The sequence below is a fragment of the Lampris incognitus genome, chromosome 5 (genome assembly GCF_029633865.1).
Source record: "Lampris incognitus isolate fLamInc1 chromosome 5, fLamInc1.hap2, whole genome shotgun sequence".
NCBI lineage: Eukaryota > Metazoa > Chordata > Actinopteri > Lampriformes > Lampridae > Lampris > Lampris incognitus.
The window spans coordinates 12,076,226-12,090,485 of NC_079215.1; the positions used below are offsets into that span (position 1 = coordinate 12,076,226).

General features: G+C 43.1%; 1 pseudogene; it reads right to left on the reverse strand.

The window, feature by feature from the left end:
• Positions 1 to 292: 292 nt before the first annotated feature.
• Positions 293 to 385, reverse strand: LOC130113568 (U6 spliceosomal RNA; annotated as a pseudogene).
• Between the last annotated feature and the right edge of the window lie 13,875 nt (positions 386 to 14,260).

The following is a 14,260-nucleotide window of genomic DNA, read 5'->3' on the forward strand; positions in this document are numbered from 1 at the left end:
TTGGCGGCGAGGATGGATTTCCAAATCCAATTCTGCTTAGGGCCCCATAAAGCCTTGGGCCGGCCCTGGATGTAAATTCATGTAGAACAAATGTTGCCCTTATTTCTAATATGAACTTGTGACAACAAATGGTGCTTATAGCATTCATTCATTTTTGTTCTTTTCTTTGGTTCGTCCTTTGACGAGCCGGTACGGAAGAATGGGTCGAGAGGCAGAGATCTCTTTTTAATCGCAGCTCTCGTGCCCCATACACCGCACGACCTCTGCAGTGCTCTTTTATTTACACACCGGTCAGAACAGACTACACAAATGATTGCGTGTCATCCTCGCGCAGGGGCCATGCTTATCTTTTCTGGATCGTTCCAATTTTAGTAAATGTAATTACCGACCCCCCCCCCCGCCCAGTTGATTATTGATATATCGATCCATTGCCCAGCCAAGTAGTCTCATATCAGATATGAGACTACTTGGCTGCTCCCGTTAGGGGGCCGCCACATTGGATCAGCCGTTTCCATCTCTTCCTGTCCTCTGCGTCTTCCTCTGTCACACCAGCCACCTGCATGTCCTCCCTCACCACATCCATAAACCTCCTCTTGGGCCTTCCTCTTTTCCTCTTCCCTGGCAGCTCCATATTCAGCATCCTTCTCCCAATATACCCAGCATCTCTCCTCCACACATGTCCAAGCCATCTCAATCTTGCCTCTCTTGCTTTGTCTCCAAACAGTCCAACCTGAGCTGTCCCTCTAATATACTCGTTCCTAATCCTGTCCTTCTTCGTCACTCCCAGTGAAAATCTTAGCATCTTCAACTCTGCCTCCTCCAGCTCCACCTCCTGTCTTTTCATCAGTGCCACCGTCTCCAAACCTTGCAGCATAGCTGGTCTCACAACCATCTTGTAAACCTTCCCTTTAATTCTTGCTGGCACCCTTCTTTTGCTAATCACTCCTGACCCTCTTCTCCACCCACTCCACCCTGTGTGCACTCTCTTCTTCACCTCTCTTCTGCACTCCCCGTTACTTTGGACAGTTGACCCCAAGTATTTAAACTCAGATGCCTTCATCACCTCTACTCCTTGCATCCTCACCATTCCACTGTCATGATATGAGACTAATATGGTGGTGATATGACTTAAGTGTTGTCTGTTCCTGGTTTTAAAGGCTGCATTACAGTAAAGGGATGCAGTTTCCTGAACGTACCACTAGACTGTTGTAACTGTTATTTTGCCTCTAGCTTTTTGGTTATCATATTCACATTACAAATGACCGTTTATCAAAAGTCTCCTCTATGTAAATATTGTGTGGAAAGCACCAATGGTCATCCCTGCAATATAGATATCGAGGTATGCAGTCAAAGATATTGTGATACTCAGCTTTTTTTTTTCAAAATCACTCATTCATTGTTAGAGCTGTTCATGTTTACATATACACTATGGCATGGATTGTTTGAAAAAGTTTGATGTGATATTTGAAAAGCATCACAACCTCAGAAATTAAGAAATATTATTTGTCTAGCATTTTTTTTTTGCCATTTTTATTTTAAAATTATATGAAAAAAAATTGTACATAGACATATCCCTTGCTTAAAGTCAGCAGATAATAGGGCTAAGAGGTTCCTTAAAAGCAGAGGTGGGGGCCACTGAGTAGCTGGCAGCCCCTGCCAACACTAGGTAGGGGTCCTCACGGCTCAGACACCCCACCTTGATACCAGTTCTGGGGCAGTAACGGAGTATAGATGGCACATCTACCTCAAGAGTCAATGTCGTGCATATATATCATCAGTTATTTCTGGTCCATACCCTTAGTGGAGGGTGTTATATCAGTTCATGTACAAATTGTAGGACAATCATTAGAAGATATGTAAACTATTTCAGTCCCACTGTTCTTGTTTGAACTGTGAGTTTCGCTGTAACTTTACCAGCAGGGAAAATAACTCATGTTAACCACAGAGCTGATGCTTGAAATTATATGTTTTTGTCTTGATATACTAGTGCTTAAATTGAGGCCTTGAAGTGGATGTTTTACAGACGTGCCCCTTGTATTGAGTTAAAATAACTCAAATGAAGACAGAATTGCTTATCAAGACAAGGCAAGTGACATTTACTTGAATTAAGTCAAAGGAGCTTCCTTAGAAAGCACTAGATAATCAATCCATTATGAGACCAACTAGATTTTAAATCTGAATATAAGATAATTACACCTGGTTAGAGCTGCAGTTTTTGCAGGGCATAGAAATGTTGAGATTTCATCCAGGGCTGATGTCTTTCATTTAAACTATTTCACATACTGTTATTTCGTACAAAAGACATGTTGAAGTGTGCAGCTACTCCTCAAAATCATCTTAGTACTCACACGTCAGGCCTAATACAGTCAGAAATTAAGTAATGATCACTACTTGATTGCCTCCACTAATTACTGCTCACCATCGCTGTAATGATGCTCAGGTTAACAAGACGCCTTCACACATTTTGGCTGAGAATCTTCCCTTAACGCTGATCTGCAATCAAGTAGCACTTGATATTTCACATAACCTTCAGCACAAAATTCACAGTTGCCAAAAACATAAAGGCTACTGAAGCTATCCTCGGAGAAACATACTCCAGAATTCTTTACCAATAATCCTCTTTCTCCGTAAATATCAAACAAGGGAAAGTAAATCTTGGGCTCGGGATTGGTGTCATGCAATTGATTCTAAGGTGTGTGCATGATTTCAAGTGGTATAAATACAATATATCCATCCATCCATTATCCAAACCGCTTCTCCTGCTCTCAGGGTCGCGGGGATGCTGGAGCCTATCCCAGCAGTCACTGGGCGGCAGGCGGGGAGACACCCTGGACAGGCCGCCAGGCCATCGCACAGGGCCCACAAACACACACACACACTTGGTGGTCGTCCCGGGCCGTCCTCTGTGTGGAGTTTGCATGTTCTCCCCATGTCGGTGTGGGTTTTCTCCGGGGGCTCCAGTTTCCTCCCACAGTCCAAAGACATGTAGGTCAGGTGAATCGGCCGTACTAAATTGTCCCTAGGTATGAATGTGTGTCTGTATGTCAGCCCTGTGTGATGGCCTGGCGGCCTGTCCAGGGTGTCTCTCTGCCTGCCTTCCAATAACTGCTGGGATAGGCTCCAGCATCCCCGCGACCCTGAGAGCAGGATAAGCGGTTCGGATAATGGATGGGTGGGCGGGTGAATGTCTATTTGTAAACTGTCGAGATGAGGAGAGCCCGCAGAAGGCCTTTCTAATGCGAAAGGAGCTGAGTACTAAATTCCTTTGAATTTCGCTGAACTCTAAAATGTTGTGATTTGACAGCGCAGCACTCATGGCAGAGAGAGAGAGATGCTTATCTGAATCCGTCAGGTCTTATGACCCTCCGCAAACTTTGAAGTTATTGCCATCACTGTTATTTCAGCGGAAACACCACCGTATATCTGGTGTCTAATGGAAATATTTTGCAGACGTCAGAAGAAGCGCTTGTGGGGGATTATTTCTGAAGTTCATCTCATCTTTAATCGAAGAAAATAAGAATTCATTACATGGGGCAGACATAACTCAGCCGTGTTTGTTACGTAATGCTGAAACTCGAGCAACCCCCACCCAGAATTCAGGAGGCCTCTCTCACAGCCAAGTTCAGAGTCGGCTAATCAGTCAACGCAAGTATGGACCCCCCCTTATTCCACATACCCTGTCAGCCTCCCCCTGTGAACAAAGATACCAGTTTGTCAGGGCTCCTCCCATGGTTCGCACCGGTTTTCTTGATTGACACTTCCTGCAGGCCCTGCACAAGGTATTACCAGCTGGTTCAAGCTGTCCGTTCACTTGGTCGGACACGGAAATGTACTTCAAAAGCGTGTCGGGAGGTTTTGTAGATCGCTGTCGGTAGTGGCGCGGTAATAGAAGAGAGAGGAGCTAGACAAAGCTAGACAAAGGGTGTCATGAAAAAGTCCAGTGTGTGTAGTTACCGCTTCCCCCCATATCTGATGTTGGCATGTGCACCGTTGCCATTACTGTAAATCCCAACCACATTTCCCTCTTTGAATGTACTTGGATTTTTGGTTACCAAAAAAGATTCAAACATGATTTTTTTCCCCCAACTTAGCCAATAAGAGTTTTGTGTGTTTAATCCCAGTGTTCACCAGAATACACAAATATGTGAGCTAAAAAACTTATATGAGCGGAATGAATATTTTTGTCTCATCTCTTATTATTACACAGGATACCCTCGCAGTGACGGGTCTGACAATCGGTCTGAGCACAGGAAACGTCTTAAAATCCTATTTTGTTTCAATTAAGGGTAGAGCAAGTACACAATAGGAAAGGATGTCAACCGTCTCCGAAGCCATGTGTGAGGCAATGTTTGCGATGACACCTCATTATCCAGCGGTATTACTGGAACAAAACAGAATACGCTTGACTCCTTGTAGGCGGGAAAGACGGCGCGACGCGATAAATAAATCAAAGGGAGAACAGTATTCGTTCAGTCTATCAATAAATAAATTATAGCATCAAAAAAACGTTGTTAAAGTTGAATTTCACAACTTCCTCCCTTAATAAATCATAAAATCCGTGAAGTAAAATCTGAAGACACAGCTGCAGGAGCAGACGCACTTGGTCAGTGTTAAGGGCGGTGCTATTGCTAAGGGTGGGGTCGTTTTGTAATTTCATACGGACTACCTCCACTGCTTCATCAACAGGAACGCACGTGAAGAAAGACTTAACGTCATAAGAGACCATTGTTTCATCCCCGCACCCTGTATCCCCAGGTATCCCCATACCTGGGGATACAGGGTATGGGGATACCTGCCATCACTTGAGACTGAAGAGGTCACTTAGATGAGTGATGAAACGTTTCTCTCAATAAACCTTGGGTCCAGATGAACCGATTCAACTTTCTGTGATGTTCTTACCTGGATTATTGAGCATGCATAAAGGCACACGTGTTGAAAATAACTCCAGCAGGATAAATAAAAGACTGAAATGTGCTGCTAATATAACGACGCTTCCATTGAACAAACGATCAGTATCGCTGTAGAACAGTGTTATGATTTTGATGACGTTGACATGTAGGTCAGGTGACTCAACCCTACTAAAATTGTCCCTAGGTATGAATGTGTTTGTGTGTGTGTGTGTGTGTTGGCCCTGTGATGGGCTGGCGGCCTGTCCGGGGTGTCTCCCCGCCTACCACCCAATGACTGCTGGGATAGGCTGCAGCATCCCCGCGACCCTGAGTAAGGATAAGCGGTTTGGATAATGAATGAATGTAATACATTAGACTGCCCACATTAGCATTAAATCTGAGGATGGCATTTTTACAAGGGTGCGGACTATACACTGATGAGCTGATGGCAAATGAGCAGCAATGGCCGCTATACCTTGTTTTGTAGTTTGAATGAATTAGTTGCAACGGGTCTATTTCTCACCGCCTTCTACATCAAAACTACTACAGTGGGACATTGTTCTACTGTAATATTGATTATCCAGCAGAATCACCACATCACCATCACATTTGAAATGGATAATTAACGGATAAGGTATAATTAGAGCGCTCCAAACCTGAGGCTGAATCTCACCATCGTGGTGTGATGATAAACATGAAGTTGTTTGTCTGAATTCTGTTGACAAGCAGCTTCCGAGGGATTCTCGGTGAGTACGATGGGCACGGCAGTAGAGGGGAAATAAAACTAAAAGAGGGAAAATAAGGTGGTTGTGAGGGTCCTTGAGAGTCAAAAAAATGCATGATGCGATTCAGGAGTTGACATGTAGGAAAAATTGAGTAGGGTCGATCCAGGGGGAAACCTCTAACTGTCCCCGGTCTGAGTAACAGACCCCAGCCAGAAACAAGAGCTCCCAACCCCTGTCCTTTGTGGTGGAGGAGTTTATGACTGCTGCAGGAGCGTGGGAGGCAAACTCTTGTGGGAGATGTATGGCTTTTAATTAAGGCAATTCGGATCAAAGAGGCAGCAGGAAACAGAGAAAATGCAGGGCTATCAGTAACGTCTACTCTCCCATGTACTACTCTCTTTCAGTTTATCTTTCAGTGTTTAGACTTATAGTTTCATCTGCAAGAATGGGTGATGAATTGCTCCTCGGCGACCCTTTGTTTAAAAGCGGCTGTTTTTCTTGTTTTTGTAGTGTCTTGGAGAAAAGTGCTGTATAAATTTCCCCTTGGGGATGAATAAAGTATTCTGATCCTGAAAGAAAAATCCCATGTGGATCTTTTTTTTTTCTTTTTCCCTTAAATATATTTGCATCTAAGAAATGGTAAAACCTGCAGTCACTGAAATTTGCAGGTATGCTCCAAATCTCACCCACTACTCAGGCGAGAGAGGGAAAAAAATCCACCAATCAGCCAGATGGTGGCGCTATAATAAACAACTGTACATTTTTGTTTATAACTTCTGAATTGAATTGTCTAGAAAAAAAGAACATTATTTTTTTCCTGGCGTCCTTTGAGACCAGACAAAATCAACTGATGCAGATTATCCCCCTTCTGTCTGACTAGATTTTCCTCCATTTAGAGTTGTCTGAAAAGCGTATTTTGAAAACTAGACCTAGATCATTGATGCGATCATCACCAGATTTTGCTCTTGTCATCTCAAGTCCCATGGCCAAAAGTTTGTTGCGTCAGAATCTATAAGATCACCTTGATGGAAAAACATAGCCTCCATTAGCCAATGAAATTTCAGCAGCCCTTTTTTTGTGATCAGTTTCTTGTTGTTTGTATATAGAAGGGGGAAGCACCGCCACCCAAGGCAAGCTGCAATACAGCAGTTTCTTTTGCCAACCCCCACCCCCAATTTCCCTTGTTTTCCTCCAACCAATCCAACCCGCTCTACCCTCCACCCTCTAATCCCTGACATGATGAACCAAGGCAGTATAAATACAGGAAATACAGTAAACCGTATTCACAGGGAAGAGAAAAAAAAACAATTCCTCCCAACCCCATCCCCCTGCCACCCAGGAATCCAATTACCAACAGCATTCAGACACAAGGAAATTAGATAATTGTGCTACTTTCCCCATCATCCACGATGATAGTCACAGATAGCAAAGAGTATACATAAAATGTATGTATGTATGTACATATATGAAGTTGTACATATAGTATACATGTATAATATTCTAAACACGTTAGCAAGCAATTTTCTCAAGTAGCTTTGACCAGCAAATAATACTTTGTGTTTTGGCAAAATACAATCGTGCTGTAGAAAGCTCCAGCTGTGCGATATCCCTGTAAGAAAAGAGCCATTCCCGGACTGACAGTGCATGTGGTGGTTTCCAGCGACAAGCTATCATCCTTTTAGCAGCTGTGAGACCAGCTAACAAGAGGTGCCTATCATTTGTAGTTAGCTCCAAACAGGAGGTGTCATTAAGTAATAGCAGAGACTCTGAGTGAGGGATGGCTCTTTCAATCATTATTAGACATAATATTTGAGACATTTTCCCCAAAATGTATTAACGTTTGGTTACTGCCAAACCATATGAAGAAAAGTAGCAATGGTATTGTCTGCACAAAAGTCGCAATAGGATTAGCTCTGAGTTTCATATGTTGTTATCTCCAGGGTGTGAGATAACACCTGTGAAAAAAAAATTATACTATATCATTTGATGGTTTTGATGTCTGGATGAAAGAGATATACACTGCTCAAAAAAATAAAGGGAACACATAAGCAATGCAATGTAGCTCCAAGTCAATCACACTTTTGAGATATCAACCTGTCCAGTTAGGAAGCAACACTGATTTGTGAATCAATTTCACCTGTTGGTAAATTGTCTAATTTCCACCAGGTGGAAATTAGACAATTTGCAAGACAACCCCTATAAAAGGAATGGATTTGCAGGTGGTGGCCACAGACCATTTCCCTGTCCTCATCTTTTCTGGCCGATCTTTGGTTAGGTTTTCATTTTGCTAGTGCCCTCACCACTAGAGGTGGCATGAGGCGGTATCTGCAACCTACAGGAGTTGCTCAGGTAGTGCAGCTCATCCAGGATGGCACATCAATGCGTGCTGTGGCAAGAAGATTTGATGTGTCTCCCAGCACAGTGTCCAGAGCATGGAGGAGGTACCAGGAGACAGGCCAGTACACCAGGAGACATGGAGGGGGCCGCAGGAGGACAACAACCCCGGAGCAGGACCGCTATCTGGTCCTTTGTGCAAGGAGGAACAGGAGGAGCACTGCCGGAGCCCTACAAAACGACCTTCAACAGGCCACTAATGTGCAGGTTTCTGCTCAAACAGTGAGAAACAGAATTCATGGGGATGGTATGAGGGCCCGACGTCCACAATTGGGGCCTGTGCTCACAGCCCAACACCGTGCAGCCCGATTGACCTTTGCCAGAGAACATCTTGGTTGGCAGATTCGCCATTGGCGCCCTGTGCTCTTCACAGATGAGAGCAGGTTCACACTGAACACATGTGACGGATGTGAGAGAGTCTGGAGACGCTGTGGAGAACGTTCTGCTGCCTGCAACATCCTCCAGCATGACCGGTTTGGCAGTGGGTCAGTGATGGTCTGGGGAGGCATATCCTTGGAGGGCCGCACAGACCTCTACGTGCTAGCCAGAGGTACCATGACTGCCATTAGGTACCGGGATGAGATCCTCAGACCCATTGTCAGACCATATGCTGGTGCAGTGGGCCCTGGGTTCCTGCTCATGCATGACAATGCTCGTCCTCATGTGGCCAGAGTGTGTCAGCAGTTCCTGTATGTCAAGGGCATTGATGCTATGGACTGGCCTGCACGTTCCCCAGACCTGAATCCAATCGAGCACCTCTGGGACATCATGTCTCGTACCATCCGCCAACGCGATGTCACACCACAGACTGTCCAGGAGTTGACCAATGCCCTGATCCAGGTCTGGGAGGAGATCCCTCAGGAGACCATCCGTCATCTCATCAGGAGCATGCCCAGACGTTGTAGGGAGTGCATACAGGCACGTGGAGGCCACACACACTACTGAGCCTCATTTTGAATCATCTTGAAGAATTTCCACAGAAGTTGGATCAGCCTATGTTCTCATTTTCCACTTTGATTTTGAGTATGATTCTGAATCCAGACCTTAATGGGCTAATGATTTTGATTTCCATTGATCATGCTTAGGTTATTTTGCTCTAAACACATTCCTCTGTCTAATAAATAAAGATTTTCAGCTGAAATATTTCATTCATCGAGGTCTATATTGTGTTTTTAGGTGTTCCCTTTATTTTTTTGTGCAGTGTATGTTTGACCATATATGCAGTGTGCCAGTCTAGATCTGAGGAATATACGTATCTCTTCCGTAGTCCGTTAAGTGGCCAAGGATCTGGAATCTGAGAACTTAGGTGAGCAAATGCTGCCTGTTATCACTACTGTGGAAGGGTTAACATACAGTAGCTTAATCATAGAAATAAAGCCATCACTGAAGCCCATGTGTTGGAGCACACTCCATAGTTAGTGCTATTCCAGCCAGTCAAATGCCTTCTCGGCACTGTGGTTTTCTGACCTTGGAGCTGAATCTATAACATGAAGCAAACGACAGAAACTACCAGATGCTAGTCTGAATTCAATAAACCCTGTTTGGTCATGATGGACCAGATGAGACATATAGTGCTCTAACTGGGTTGCCAAGACCTTAGCATGGAGTTCAACTTCAGAATCCAGGAGACTTAAAGGCCTGTAAGAAGAGCAGTCAATTGGAGGCTTGTTCTTCTTTAGCAAAAGAGAAATAACAGCAATATTTGAGCTAGTGGGAAAGGAACCTCTGTTGATGGAAATAATAAGCATATTCATCAGCAGAGGGTCAACCTGGGGACAAAAGGAAATGTATAATTTGAAGAAGATATGCTGTATTAATCCCCATGGGGAAAGCCGTCCTCTACATTTAACCCATCCTAGCTGTGTAGCTGGGAGCAGTTGGCAGCTGCCGTGCAGCTAACTCAGGTTCTTTTTGCCATGCCTCGGTCAGGGGCACACACAGGAGTATTAACCCTAACACACATGTTTAAAAAAAATAAAGACAAACTGTTTTTCTAAAAAGACATGTTTTGTATAGTTCTTTTTAGAATATAAAAAGTTATTTAGAACACAAAAAACACGTGTTTTTTACTTTGAAGACCCCCCCCCCTTGTCTTCTCTTTTATCACTATAATTGCTATCTTAAACTATCTAAAAGATCGAGTTAATTATGTTTTGTCTGACACATGTCAATGTCTGTTTCTGTGTCTATATCTTATCAGATACGTGTTGTCATTTTTCATTTCTAAGTTACCATGTTTCACTTGTGTGATTGTCCCCCTCTTGGAGAAGCAATTGATTGTTCAGCTGATCAAACTTGTGGAAGAGGGGGACCAGTGATGGCTATAAATGTAAAACAAAAACTCTGTGCTCTTGTCATCTCACAGGTCATCCAAAGGAGGGAGTTATTGTAAGTGGTTCTTGGTAATTAATAAAGATTGCCTTTGCAGGAGGAGAGCCTGAACGCCACTTGCAGATTAACTCTGTCTAGGACACATTGGCATACTTGTATGCCAAGCCTGCTGTCAGCACAGGTTTAAAAAAGAAAGAAAGAAAGAAAGAACAGCCATTGGCTTGTAGGCGGGTGTAGACCACAGAGTCCTGGCCTGACAAACTTTGCTAGAGCCTGACGAGCCTGCTTTGCCAGAGTTTGTTTAGTATGTGGATGTGGATGTGTATGATAACAGTCATATCTTACGTCATATTTACACTGAAAATTATCAGTATGTGTTGGTTCACGGTACACATCAACAATCAAATGCCACCCATCACTAATAGCAATTTCACAGTGTAGGAAGACTAACCTGTCATTTTTCACATCTTCCCTGGTGAACTTGATGTGGTTGTCTGCTGAGTTATTGTGGTCAGTGAAATGTGGTATGTCTTGAGATTTAATTTCAACAACTGATCATTACAAACCTTGGGACATTATATCACTAGAGGCTAACAAACATGCCCTCCAAATTTCCTTAAATTTGTCAAGTTGGCGAGTATATAACAAGAAAATGTTGATAACTTCTGAACCATTTTCCCAATGATTTTCATATTTGGTATACTGCATCTTTCTCGAGCATCCTAATGACAGGTGAAATGACAGCTTGACCACAGAAACAACATGGCCTCCATCAGCCAATCAAATTTCAGCTGCCAACACACAATTCTGTATGACTGATCAATATTAAATTTGGTACACATTTGCAGGCATACTCCAGATGCAAGCCCACAAAATTTGGTCATAATCGACCTAATGGTGTTGCTGAAACAAGCCACTTTACATTTTGGCATCTAGCTCAAAAAACGTTTGGTCTTGAATCAAAATTTTGACTCCTCCTGAAGCCGTGGTTCGTGCCAAATCATGTGCAGGTACACTCCAGATGCAAGCCTGCTACATTTGGTCAGAATTTGCGAATAGTCTCGCATGTGCAAGACTTCTTAGCTAACTTGCAGCTATATTTTTTATTATCATTGTTATTATTCTAATTAGCATCATCATCGTTAATAGGAATATTTTTGCATAGGGTCAAAATTATTCAGAGATACTGTGTGGTCCTGTGGTTTTGTTAGAGGTTTATGAAAGAAATCTCAACATTGAAAATCCACCTTTAGAATTAAATTAACTCATCCATCCACAGTCTGGGGTTGGGTGATCCCACTTCCTCATGGTAATGGAAAAGCTATATTCAGAGTTATGAAAAAAAACAGGGAACTGAGATTATGTATCCCAACAGCCGCTGGATTTAGGCCACAGCATAAAGTAAGAATTTCATTATCCCCAAACCTCTAATTTTTATGGTAAGGTTTAATTGAATTCACACCTCTTTCAAAAGGATTGTCAGCTCTTAAAGTTTGTTTCATTTTCTGGCAAAATTCCCAGTAGCCATGAGTTAAGATGGCACAGAGTTTTACCTTGTTTGGGAGGAGGCAGGTTTAAATCTTCCAAAAGTAGTTGAGAGAGGAAGAAAAGAGTGAAACAGGTTCCTATGAGAGTTCAATGCATTTTCCAACTCAATATATTGACATATTTTGAGACTGATCCAAGGATGAAACTTCTCTAAGAATGCTAAAACAGAGGGGGCATCCGGGTAATGTACTGGTCTATTCCGTTGCCTACCAACACGGGGATGGCCAGTTCGAATCCCTGTGTTACCTCTGCCTTGGTAGGGCATCCCTACAGACACAATTGGCCGTGTCTGTAGGTGGGAAGCCAGATGTGGGTGTGTGTCCTGGTCGCTGCACTAGTGCCTCCTCTGGTCGGTTGGGGTGCCTGTTGGGGGGCGGGGATAGCGTGATCCCTGCGCTACGTCCCCCTGGCGAAACTCCTCACTGTCAGGTGAAACAAAGCAACTGGCTACTCCACATGTATCGGAGGAGGCATGTGGTAGTCTGCAGCCCTCCCCGGATTGGCAGAGGGGGTGGAGCAGCAACCGGAACGGCTCGGAAGAGCGGGATAATTGGCCGGATACAATTGGGGAGAAAAAGGGGGGAAATAAAAGAAATGCTAATAAGAGAGGAATAAATAGTAGATTACTAGTTGTATTCATCTGTTCTATCTTTAGAAAGTTAATCAATTTAAGCCTGGCCAAAACTGACCCTTTCACCATTTGGTCAGATGATGGGTCTCTTTGAAAACTTTTCAACCTTGCTCAAAATATTGTCATTAGCTATGTTTCATCACTGAAATTCCAAATGATGGAAACGGCAAATTTAGATTAAAAAAAAAAATCCTAAATGACACAAAAAAACCCAAACAAACATTTTCATGCTTGCTTGAGGTGAAAAGGTTACTCTCAAGCACTTTGTGCTTGGAGGTGACTTATTCAAAAACCAAAAGTCATGTCACAATAGAGATGCACTGGGTGAGAGGATACATTTCTCTACGTTTTGATATGTAAATAGTCACTGACGAGTGGAAAATGTGAGAAATAAAAGAGGTTAAATGAGGTTTTTGGGAAGATTTTCAGGGACGGCAGTTAGTGTGGGTCATGTGACTCTAGCTCTGAACATCCCACCCAATATAAACTCTGAAATGGTCTAAAAAATGCATAAAACTTAAACTGCAATCTCGCAAAAACCGTATAAGATATCAAAATATCGACTCAGTTCAAAAAAGTCTGCGTTAAGCTATGACGAAGTAATGTGACCCAAAAGAGGGGTGAGTTTGATCATTTTCTCGATGACTTCCCAATGTTTTTCTATGGGAAATTTTTCGCAGTGATGGCCTGGCGGCCTGTCCAGGGTGTCTCCCACCTTCCGCCCAATGACTGCTGGGATAGGCTCCAGCATTCCCACGACCCTGAGAGCAGGATAAGCAGTAGGGATAATGGATGGATTGATGGATGGATGCTTGAATCGCTAAGAAAAGTCACTGAACACCATTCCCGATCGAACCGCACGTTTTGATGTATAATTTGTAGAGTTTTTCTCAAAGCAGCGGGACTAGTTTAGGCAGCGAAATTTGTACAGAAGAATAAGAGTCACCCAGCATCCCCGCAACCCTGAGTAGGATTAGCGGTTTGGATAATGGATGGCTGGATGAGTAAGAATCGGAATAAGCATGATGAATAATAATATGTTTCTGCTTTGCACAGCAAGCAAATAAATACAGAGAAAAAAGGTGGATCTAATTTCAGCCAAATATGGTTAAACACCATTTTCCCTGATTGGGCTTTTTCTTTAGACCATCCATGATCTGAGAAATCACAAATGGTTATCCATGCTCTAATAAGAAGACAAGATAGCCTTTATTGTCATTGTGTAAAGTACAACGAAATTAAGCGCGCTACTGCTGATCAGTGGATTAAATCTCAGGGAAACAAAACCAAAAACTAAAACAACCTCAGTAACTACACAACCACAGCCAGCAACACAGGTTCTAAAATATTTTAGAATTAATAAGATTAATAAGTACAAAGTGATTTTGTACTTGAATAAATGTAATTATTGCACTAGTATGAATGTAGTTATTGCACTAGAATGAATGTAATTTGCACTAATATGAATGTAAATGTTCGCCCTAGAAAGTCATATTGCACATGAGGGGTCATTGAAAGGTTATTGCAGTTTAGTTGGCCCGGGGAAAGAAACTGTCTTTAAATCTGGTGGTCCGTGCTTTGATGGTCTTGTAGCGCCTGCCAGAGGGGTGGTGACCAGGATGAGAAGAGTCTTTTAGAATGTTTTTGGCTCTGCCGAGGCAGCAGGAACTGAAGATGTCTTCCGGTGAGGGCTGAGGGCAGCCAATGATTTCCTGTGCAGTGTTTATAACCCTCTGAAGAGC